The sequence below is a fragment of the Brienomyrus brachyistius genome, chromosome 2 (genome assembly GCF_023856365.1).
Source record: "Brienomyrus brachyistius isolate T26 chromosome 2, BBRACH_0.4, whole genome shotgun sequence".
NCBI classification, from domain to species: Eukaryota; Metazoa; Chordata; class Actinopteri; order Osteoglossiformes; family Mormyridae; genus Brienomyrus; species Brienomyrus brachyistius.
In genome coordinates, this window is record NC_064534.1 from 3,084,770 (window position 1) to 3,096,865 (window position 12,096).

Consider the following 12,096-nt stretch of genomic DNA (forward strand, 5'->3'; position numbering starts at 1 on the left):
CTGTTGTGGTCCAGCACTCTGACAACTATAGAACTAGGAGTGAAGCCTGTTCTTCTGTGCCAGATTGAACATACATATAACAATCAACTGACCAATGGTTACTTTTAATCATGAATCCATCCATCCATCCATTTTCTGTAACCACTTACCCTGTTCTGGGTTGTGGTAATCATTAATCCATATTCGTTTAATTTAGCTAACCCTGAGTGTGGGCACCAAGCGCTCGCATGCATAACATGAACTTTTTGTACAGATTCTAAATATCTAACAATATTTGACAAATATATTGTAGTGCTGGCGAGATGTGCTGGGATGTTGTAAAGCCCCTTGTAGTGTTGTTGGTACTGTTATTACTTGTTCCCAATTGTGGTGTGCATGTTTTCCCATGTCTTACTGTGTATGAACTCTTTCTGATCTTCAAGTGTCCTTAGCTTCGTATAAATCTCCCACCGTGTGTGTCCCTTAAAGTCCGGCATCTGACCTCCATGTGTTTTGGTTGTTCTATTTGGTTTGGTGCTTGTCGGGTACCTGTTATAGTCCTTGTAAGGGCCATCATAAAAGAGTTTGTTCTTCCCTGTAAGCAAATTTCCTTGTCATTTGCAGTTTCCGTAATGCCTCGGTTGGGCCGGTGCTACAATATTAAAAACAACATTTCATAATTATCTTATAATTGCTTTTCGTAGACTCCGTAGCCATGTTACCTGCAGTGCCCTTCCGTAATTCGTTCTGTTTGTGTTGTGTGCGTGCCCGGCCACATGGTGGCTTTGGATCACTAACTCCCGACTCTGGAAATCGACATATTATTGAGTTTGGCGGAAGCAGTTCACTGACTCTCTTAGTAGTCTGGCATTTTGGCAAGTTCGGTTCAAGCACTCCCCTCCTGGAGCCGACACCTTATCGTGGTGGAGGGGTTTGCGTGTTACAATGATCCCAGGAGCTATGTTGTCTGGGGCTTTATGCCCCTGGTAGGGTCACCCAAGGCAAACAGGTCCTGGGTGAGGAACCAGACGAAGTACGGCTCAAAAACCCCTTATGAAGAGAAAAATCTTGGATTCACGGTTTCCCTTGCCCGGACGCGGGTCACCGGGGCCCCCCCCTGGAGCCAGGCCTGGGGGTGGGGCTCGATGGCGAGCGCCTGGCGGCCAGGCCTACACCCATGGGGCCTGGTCGGGCGCAGCCCGAACAAGGCACGTGGGTCCCCCCTCCAATGGGCTCACCACCCATGGGAGGGGCCATAGGGGTCGGGTGCGAAGTGATCTGGGCGGCGGCCAAAGGCGGGGACCTTGGCGGTCCGATCCTCGGCTGCAGAAGCTAGCTCTAGGGACATGGAATGTCACCTCTCTGATGGGGAAAGAGCCTGAGCTGGTGCGCGAGGTTGTGAAGTTCCGGCTAGATATAGTCGGACTCACCTCGACGCACGGCTTGGGCTCTGGAACCAGTCTCCTTGAGGGGGGTTGGACCCTTTTCCACTCTGGAGTTGCCCGCGGGGAGAGGCGCCGAGCGGGCGTGGGCATACTTATTGCCCCCAGGCTGGGCGCCTGTACATTGGGGTTTACCGCAGTGGCCGAGAGGGTAGCCTCCCTCCGCCTTCGGGTGGGGGGAAGGGTCCTGACAGTTGTTTGCGCTTATGCGCCAACCAGCAGTTCGGAATACCCACCCTTTTTGGAGTCCTTGGAAGGTGTGTTGGAGAGCGCTCCTCCTGGGGACTCCCTTGTTCTGCTGGGGGATTTCAATGCTCACGTGGGCAGCGACAGTGAGACCTGGAGGGGCGTGATTGGGAGGAACGGCCCCCCCGATCTGAACCCGAGCGGTGTTTTGTCCGTGCTCGTCACGGATTGTCCATAATGAACATCATGTTCAAGCATAAGGGTGTCCATATGTGCACTTGGCACCGGGACACCCTAGGCCGCAGTTCGATGATCGACTTTGTAGTCGTGTCGTCGGACTTGCGGCCGCATGTTTTGGACACTCGGGTGAAGAGAGGGGCGGAGCTGTCAACCGATCACTACCTGGTGGTGGGTTGGCTCCGCTGGTGGGGGAGGAAGCCGGCCAGGCCTGGCAGGCCCAAGCGTATAGTGAGGGTCTGCTGGGAACGTCTGGCGGAATCCCCTGTCAGGGAGAGTTTCAACTCCTACCTCCAGCAGAACTTCTCCCATATCCCGGGGGAGGCGGGGGACATTGAGTCCGAATGGGCCATGTTCCGTGCCTCCATTGTGGAGGCGGCTGACCGGAGCTGCGGCCGCAAGGTGGTCGGTGCCTGTCGCGGCGGTAATCCCCGAACCCGTTGGTGGACACCGGTGGTAAGGGATGCCGTCAAGCTGAAGAAGGAGTCTTATCGGGCCTTTCTGGCCTGTGGGACTCCAGACGCAGCTGACGGCTACCGGCAGGCCAAGCGGAATGCGGCTTTGGCGGTCGCTGAGGCAAAAACTCGGGTGTGGGAGGAGTTTGGTGAGGCCATGGAGAACGACTTCCGGACGGCTTCGAGGAGATTCTGGTCCACCATCCGGCGGCTCCGGGCGGGAAAGCGGTGCAGCATCAACACTATTTATGGTGGGGATGGTGCGCTGCTGACCTCAGCTCGGGACGTTTTGGGTCGGTGGAGGGAGTACTTCGAAGACCTCCTCAATCCCACCGACACGCCTTCCAATATGGAAGCAGAGTGTGGGGACTTGGGTGTGGACTCGCCTATCTCGGGGGTGGAGGTCGCTGAGGTGGTCAAAAAGCTCCTCGGTGGCCGGGCCCCGGGGGTGGACGAGATTCGCCCAGAGTTCCTCAAGGCTCTGGATGCTGCGGGGCTGTCCTGGTTGACACGCATCTGCAGCATCGCGTGGACATCGGGGGCAGTACCTCTGGACTGGCAGACCGGGGTGGTGGTCCCCCTCTTTAAGAAAGGGGACCGGAGGGTGTGCTCCAACTACAGGGGGATCACACTCCTCAGCCTCCCTGGTAAGGTCTATTCGGGGGTCCTGGAAAGGAGGGTCCGCCGGATTGTCGAACCTCGGATTCAGGAGGAGCAGTGTGGTTTTCGCCCTGGCCGTGGAACAGTGGACCAGCTCTATACTCTCAGCAGGGTTCTGGAGGGTTCATGGGAGTTTGCCCGACCAGTCTACATGTGTTTTGTGGACTTGGAAAAGGCATTCGACCGTGTCCCTCGTGGGGTCCTGTGGGGAGTGCTCCGGGAGTATGGGGTACCGGGTTCCCTTTTAAGGGCGGTTCGGTCCCTGTATGACCGGTGCCAGAGTTTGGTCCGCATGGGCGGCAATAAGTCGGACTCGTTTCCGGTGAGGGTTGGACTCCGTCAGGGCTGCCCTTTGTCACCGATTCTGTTCATAGTTTTTATGGACAGAATTTCTAGGCGCAGCCAGGGCGTTGAGGGCGTCCGGTTCGGTGACCTCAGGATTAGGTCTCTGCTTTTTGCGGATGATGTGGTTCTGTTGGCCTCATCGAGCCGTGACCTTCAGCTCTCACTGGAGCAGTTCGCAGCCGAGTGCGAAGCGGCTGGGATGAGAATCAGCACCTCCAAATCCGAGACCATGGTTCTCAGCCGGAAAAGGGTAGAGTGCTCTCTCCGGGTTGGGGATGGGGTCCTCCCCCAAGTGGAGGAGTTTAAGTATCTCGGGATCTTGTTCACGAGTGGGGGAACGATGGAGCGGGAGATCGACAGGCGGATCGGTGCGGCGTCAGCAGTCATGCGGGCGCTGCATCGGTCTGTCATGGTGAAGAGAGAGCTGAGCCAAAAGGCGAAGCTCTCGATTTACCAGTCGATCTACGTTCCTACCCTCACCTATGGTCATGAGCTTTGGGTAGTGACCGAAAGAACGAGATCGCGGGTACAAGCGGCCGAAATGAGTTTCCTCCGCAGGGTGGCTGGGCTCTCCCTTAGAGATAGGGTGAGGAGCTCAGTCATTCGGGAGGGACTCAGAGTAGAGCCGCTGCTCCTCCACATCGAGAGGAGCCAGATGAGGTGGCTCGGGCATCTGATCAGGATGCCTCCGGGACGCCTCCCTGGGGAGGTATTCCGGGCATGTCCCACTGGGAGGAGGCCCCGGGGAAGACCCAGGACACGCTGGAGAGACTATGTCTCTCGGCTGGCCTGGGAACGCCTCGGGGTCCCCCCAGAGGAGCTAGACGAAGTGGCCGGGGAGAGGGAAGTCTGGGTCTCCCTGCTGAGGCTGCTGCCCCCGCGACCCGACTCCGGATTAAGCGGGAGATGATGGATGGATGGATGGATGGGTTCAAGCACTGTCCCGGCAAATTTCATGACCAAAATCACAAAGTTCTGACTGTGCTGAAGGTGTAGTTAATCCGCTTATACATTTTCAGATCGCCATAGCCTTTGCAAACAGCGTATTCTGTATGTTTTGGTGTTAGTTTTTATCCTTTAATGAAAGCATTTTAGACAATACGTTTGCCAAAAGATGCTCATGTTTTTATCAGGTTTTTGGAAGCTGACTGTTCGTTTATATTTAAAATGCTAAAGCCTATTCACGTGGTTGTTTTTCATTTTCATTAGACCGGAAGCGATCAAAATACAACCACAGGACTTGGAGATGACCAATATTTTAATAAAAAATAAGTAGCAGCTAGTAGTAATGGGAAGTTTGATTCGATTTACAGAACGAATTTTACCGAAGTGTTCGTTTAACCGAATCGAACGTTTGATTCAACGAGTCGTCGATGGGGAGGGGGTGGGGTCTGTTTCATCTCTGCCCACAGCTCCTGCGTCTTCTCTATTTGCCCTCCATTCGCCGTCAGCTCCGCCTCCACGGCCACGCCCACTTTTCGTCATATGCACCGCTCGTCACTTCCGGGTCCTGAAGATGAAAAGCTGTTAGTTGGCGCCCTGATCTTTTGATTATTGTTATCAGTTTGCTTGTCGGGTTTGTATTACTGTGTATGATTTTGGGTGATTTATTGGTTTTCTGATTTTCGTATTGCCCCTTCCAGTACATTCGCTGTGTCTGGTCTGCTATTTGATTTCGATCTCTCGCTCTGGTTTGGTTTACGTTTTCGCGCGCCCCCTCGAACATTGTCGCTTTGGTCTGTGTGTGTGTTTTGGTACGTAGGGAGCATTTTTGTTTTTGCGAACGTATGTTGAATGTTGTTTATTTGGTCAGGAAGTTAGGTAAGAGTTTGTCATTTGTTTTTTTTCTTCTTTTTTTCGCACTTAGCTCGGTAGCTGGGTTTTGTTTATTGTTTTGCCTGTGGTCACTCCCGGGGGCTGTTCCACGAAGCGAGCTAATCTCAAAAGCCAGGCTTATTTCGACAATCCCGGCTAAATTTTTCCAAATTCGGTTCCACGAACGAGGCTAACCTGGAGCTCTGCTTAGTTACTATGTCAACATATGTTCTTGGACAAGCCTGCTCTGTGGCAGGTTAGCTGTGAAGCTTAGTTTAGCTTGATGAATATGATTGGGCAAGCCATATGATGTCACAGCATGACATTCTGCGGGGCTGGGATTATTCTGCTGCTGTTCTCACTCTCTCCCTCACACACACATTGACCTTCCAATATAAAATTATTACAGATTACATAATAATAATAATCGATACTTTATTGATCCCCTTGTCTGCGAAGGGCTGCCACCTGTAGTGGCACCCAGGGAGCTGGGGGTTAAGGGCCTTGGTCAAGGACCCACAGGCTGAGGCTGGGTTTGAACCTGCGACTTTCTGATTACAGGCACACAGGCTTAGCTTGCAGAGCCACATGCAGATGACTCTCAGAAAGTTTAAAATGACAAGGAGTGCATTGAAGGCTTTTACATGAATAACCATGGCGTGCCCATTTATTCATAATCCAGTTGATGAGGTAGCTCATTCGTAGAGCTTTAAGGCAACAGGTTCCACAAGTACTTTGGCCCAGGATAGGTCCGTTGCATTTTCCGGATGATTATTTATACGAGCGCTATAGATTTAGTAGACGCAGTATTGCATATTTGTGTCAGTTATTGGAACCTTACATTTCTAAAAACACATGTCGCTCCAAAGCCCTTACGGTTGCACAGTCTTTGTGTATCGCTTTGCGTTACTTTGCCAGTGGTTCACTTCTGTACAGTGTGGGAGATGCTGAACATTTAAGCAAAGCTACAGTGTGCCGTGAAATCATGAAGGTTTACGTTGCATTAAAGTCCTTTTTAAATATATTCATTACCTTTCCTGGCTAACGAGGAATCCTTGCCATTAAGGAAACTTTCTTTGGAATTAATGGTGCTGAATCTTTAAACATCTACTCATTTACAGCACATAAATCATTATCCGATAAGTAACTGAATTTAATTTGTCAGGCTTTCCTAACATCATTGGAGCCATTGACTGTACACAGGTGAGGATAAAGGCCCCAGCAGGTCCAACAGAGCCTGATTACATAAACCGCAAATCATATCACAGTATTAATGTGCAGGTAAGTACTGATAATACCTCACATTTATATATAAGAGGTGAAAGTGTAGTCGTCCAACAATATCAGTGTATGTCATCACCATTTCCTAAAATGTTTCAGATGGTATGCACTGCTGAACATCTAATTTCAAACATTGTGGCAAAATGGCCAGGATAAGTACATGATGAATTTTTCACGAGTCTTCATTGGCTCAAAGCCTCAGACAAGGCAAGTCAACTAAAATTCACAAATACACTATAGTTTATTATACTACAGTCTAATGTGTCTACATTCATTCTATTATAGGAATTTTTCCTGGTGTGCTGCTTGGTGACAGAGGGTACCCATGTCTACTCTCTCTTCTCACACCATATACAGATCCTGCAACACAAGCAGAAATACATTTCAGCCATGCCCATTGTAAGACAAGGGCACGCATTGAAGTGACATTTGGACAGTTAAAATCCAGGTTTAACTGCCTGCGGCATCTCAGAGTTACACCAGACAGAGCGTGTGACATTGTAGTAGCCTGTGTGGTTTTGCATGATGTGGCCATACTGCAGCAGGAGCGTATGGCAATAATGATGCAGGATGAGCAATGGGAAGAGGGCCCAGCAGTGGAAGACCACATGGGTGGTAGAGCTGTGAGAGATGTGTACGCAAACACATTTATGTATTTTTTTTCCCCCAAGAAACCATTAGAGACATTTCTTCATTGTTATTTAATCTTTCACATCCTGTTGGGGGGAAGCATTTACAACAGTGAACACTGAATGTAGACATTAAAATGATGTTAATCACTTACATCTCTCTCCAGTTTATTAATTTCAAGCTTCAGTTTTTTTATTTCCAGTTGTCTATATCCAAGGTCTGCTTTTCGGGCGTCTATTTCCTGGAGCAAATACCTCTTGTCAATAGCACAGATATCTGTCTCATTAGAAGGGACAAATAAGAATTATTCATTCATTCTCATTAATTACATTACACAGTTTATTACCTTCTTCCTTTGACGGTCTAAGTACATGTGGGCTGTGCTGATGAGGGCTGAGTGTCGCCCACCTGGTTCTTCAGACTCCTTTACACAGCAAATACTACATGGGTTTATAAGGAAGAGACAAATGTTATTCGCTGCAAAATAGCTTAACGTTCATACGGCTCGCATTTCTGAGCAAACAGGAACCGTTTCCTCATCCTGTGTCGTGCATGGCCCAGCGATCTGCAAAAAGGGAACATTTGTGGTCATGGTAAATATAACCAGCAATGCAGTAAAATTCAACTTTAGTCACATACAAAGTACGACATGCAGTGGTATGCTTATTGCTGTACAATGCCTGGCTATAAGTATTAACAGTACAACTAAAGTAAAAGTGTTTCCATTAGAAGCGGGACTTAACTTACAGAATTAACTTAAGTGAACAAAAACCACAATACATGACAGAATTAGCAGCAGATAAAGGCATTGGACTGAAACATTAAATACAAAAACCCACAGTTATTGCAGTGTATTAAAGTATATGACTAAATACAATACTCACAACAGATTCTAATGACTGTGGTTCAGGATCCAAGAGGGTCAAGACACCATCCACCACTGTAATGCATTAGAATATTTAAGACATTTAACGGAAAGCAAGGCAGACAGGGGAAAAACAGTAAAGACCTACCATACCTCTAACATAAGATTGCACATGACTAGAAGGAACAACGTCTGAGGATGTTCCTCCCTCAATCCCATCAATAGGCCGTGCGCGGTTCTGTGTAAGGGCCATCACCTCGGCTGGGGTACAGGCTGCTGGAGGTGGGCCCCCGGCTGTGGGAGGTGGGCCCCCGGCTGTGGGAGGTGGGCCCCCGGCTGCGGGAGGTGGGCCCCCACCGCTTGCAGCAGCCGCAGCTCTCTTTTTGGTGGCTAAATTATACAATGCAAAGTGTGCCATTCTGATATTTTTGTATTTAATCTTCACTTGCTGCCAGGACCTTTTCGTTCCACTCATGCTGCTCCTGAAACCAAACATTATTAATAATTACAATTATATATCACTTTTTATCCAAGATGGACACATATAATTAACATGCTGTCCTGTTTATCAATGTGTTTAAATAACCTTAAAGTACCTTACAAATGGTAACAAAATGCATATGTAATAGGAAATATTAATGACTATACATTTTGAAGGCTTAAATCTGTTCTCATTTAGTTGTTAAATATTTTTACATCCTTAACACAAAGGTTACTTAAATCATGTTCTCACGCATTTAACCTGTCAGCTATTTTCTGCCATGCAGCCTCATGAGCTTTGATAATACGGCTCGTGTTCCCCTTTCTAGTTATTATGTCTCTGTGGTCCTCATAGGCTTGCAGTAATAATTCTTGCTCCGCCTGGGAAAAAACCGCAGCTCTTTCCTTTGCTTCCATTCTTACTTATCCAGCATCGATTAACAAGGCTGCCTTTTATATCGCGTGGACGCGCACGAGTCTCGCTTATCAAGTCTGGCTTGAATTGTATTAAATACACCTGAATTTTGTTCGTGGAACTCAATGAGCCTGAAGTGAATTGTTAGGCTAACTCAAGCGAGGCTATTACAAATAATCCTCGATTTTATAAGCTCGCTTCGTGGAACAGCCCACTGAACTCCTTTGCGCCGGGTTATTTGTACAGTGTTCGTTTTGTGTCAATAAAAAAAAAAATACCCCTTTCTCCACTATTGTTCCCTTGTTCGCCGCACCCTGTTTGTCCCTTTATCCCATTTCCCCTTTCCTTTGCGTTCTGTTAAGCCCTAACCCTAGACTGGGGCTCGTAACCCATTTGCATAAATTCTAATTTTAAACTGTGCTTATTTACTGAAGAAATTAAAACAGCTATAAACATTTTCTTTGATTCATCAAGTTCTATATGTTCTTAAGTCAGACACCCTGAGATCAGGTATTAAAGGCAGGCTCAGCGGATGGCCTTCCTTATGTCTTACATTTACATTTACATGATTTGGCAGACGCCCTTAGCCAGAGCGACTTACATAAGTGCTTTGAGACTCTGCAATGAATTTCCGATGCTAGCTCAATAAGGACCCAAGCTATGAATACTATCTCTGATAACTCCATTGAGTAGTGCAGAATTTTTTTTTTTAATTATTTTTTTTTTTTTTTAAACACACACCAGAAAAAGAGTCGAGTAAGAATATAGAAGTTCTATGTCAGGTATTTCTGAAAAAGAAAAGTTTTGAGTCGTCGCTTGAAGACAGTCAAGGATTCAGCTGTTCGGACATCTAGGGGGAGTTCATTCCACCAATTAGGTGCCAGGACAGAGAAGAGCCGAGATGCGTGTCTTCCTTGTGCCTTGAGGGGAGGAGGGACCAGTCGAGCAGTGCTGGAGGATCGGAGAGATCGTGGTGCAGAGCGGGGTGTGATGAGGTCCTTTAGGTAGGATGGTGCCAGAGAATTTTTGGCTTTGTATGCGAGCATCAGTGTTTTGAATCTGATGCGTGCAGCTACAGGAAGCCAGTGGAGGGAGCGCAGCAAAGGAGTGGTGTGGGAGAACTTGGGAAGGTTGAAAACAAGACGAGCAGCTGCATTCTGAATCAGTTGGAGGGGACGGATGGCGCTCAGTGGTAAACCCGCTAGAAGCGAGTTACAGTAGTCAAGGCGTGAGATGACGAGGGACTGGACGAGTATCTGGGTAGCCTGAGTGGAAAGAAATGGACGTATCCTCCTGATGTTAAAGAGGAGAAACCGACAAGAGCGAGAAAGACTGGCGATATGTGAGGAAAATGACAACCGATCATCTATGGTAACTCCAAGGTTTCTAGCAGAAACCGAAGGACGGATCAGGGAGTTGTCGAAAGAGATCGCAAGGTCCTGGAGGGGGGATGAGTCAGCCGGGATGTAAAGCAGCTCAGTTTTACTAGTGTTGAGTTTTAGCTGGTGAGTGGTCATCCAAGATGAGATGTCTGCCAAGCATGTAGAGATCTTAGTGGAGACATGAGTGTCTGAGGGAGGGAAGGAGAGGATGAGTTGAGTGTCATCGGCATAGCAGTGGTAGGAGAAGCCATGTGAGGATATAACTTCGCCAAGAGATTTAGTGTAGAGGGAGAATAGGAGAGGGCCAAGAACCGAGCCCTGAGGGACACCGGTGGAAAGACAACGTGGAGTAGATGTGGATCCATTCCATGTCACTTGGTATGTTCGGCCTTCTAGGTAGGAAGCCAGCCAGCACCAGGCCAGGCCACCAATGCCAAGACTCCTAAGGATAGATAGGAGAGTTTTGTGGTTGACCGTGTCAAATGCTGCTGATAGGTCAAGAAGGATGAGGACAGATGACAGTTTGGCTGATCTGGCAGCATGTAGCTTCTCAGTGACTGCTAAGAGGGCAGTCTCTTCCATGTAATAGATGTCAGATTGTTACATCTGACACTCCCCTGTCAACTTAAAGGATAATTTGCATGGCTAACTAACCCATCCTCATTAATCACTTTTAATTTGTAAAGCCGCCAGTTACCTATCCCTGGTAGCATATGCCACAAGACGAAGGTACACCCTGACTGGGATGCCACACTAATAAAATCTGTCATTTGAAGCATATGCTCTAGGGCAGGGATCTCACGGTATCGGGTCACAGGACAGACACAAGGTTCAAGGGGGTAGCCCGGCAGAAAGCACGATGCAAAGTGGGTTTGCTAGTTTCATACCAGTGCATTCCTCATTTTCACATCAAGGGCGCTTGTTGTCAAACAATTCACTTTGTGCGTTTCCCGCTCATAGGAGTGGTGCATTTTAAATGAGGTGACATTGTGTAATGAGTGGTGACATGGTAGGCCCAACCCCTGACAGGGGGTTCTGCCAGACGTTCCCAGCAGACCCTCACTATACGCTTGGACCTACCAGTCCTGGCCAGCTTCCTCCCCCACCAGCGGAGCCAACCCACCACCAGGTAGTGATCAGTTGACAGCTCCGCCCCTCTCTTCACCCGAGTGTCCAAGACATGCGGCCGCAAGTCCGACGACACGACTACAAAGTCGATCATCGAACTGCGGCCTAGGGTGTCCTGGTGCCAAGTGCACATATGGACACCCTTATGCCTGAACATGGTGTTCATTATGGACAATCCGTGACGAGCACAGAAGTCCAACAACAAAACACCGCTCAGGTTCTGATCGGGGGGGCCGTTCCTCCCAATCACACCCCTCCAGGTCTCACTGTCGCTGCCCACGTGAGCATTGAAGTCCCCCAGCAGAACAAGAGAGTCCCCAGGAGGAGCGCTCTCCAACACCCCTTCCAAGGACTCCAAAAAGGGTGGGTATTCTGAACTGCCGTTTGGCGCATAAGCACAAACAACAGTCAGAACCCGTCCCCCCACCCGAAGGCGAAGGGAGGCTACCCTCTCGTCTACTACAGTAAACCCCAATGTACAGGCACCCAGCCTGGGGGCAATAAGTATGTCCACGCCCGCTCGGCGCCTCTCCCCGCGGGCAACTCCAGAGTGGAAAAGGGTCCAGCCCCCCTTAAGGAGACTGGTTCCAGAGCCCAAGCCGTGCGTCGAGGTGAGTCCGACTATATCTAGCCGGAACTTCACAACCTTGCGCACCAGCTCAGGCTCCTTCCCCATCAGAGAGGTGATATTCCATGTCCCTAGAGCTAGCTTCTGTAGCCGAGGATCGGACCGCCAAGGTCCCTGCCTTCGGCCGCCGCCCAGATCACCTCGCACCCGACCCCTATGGCCCCTCCC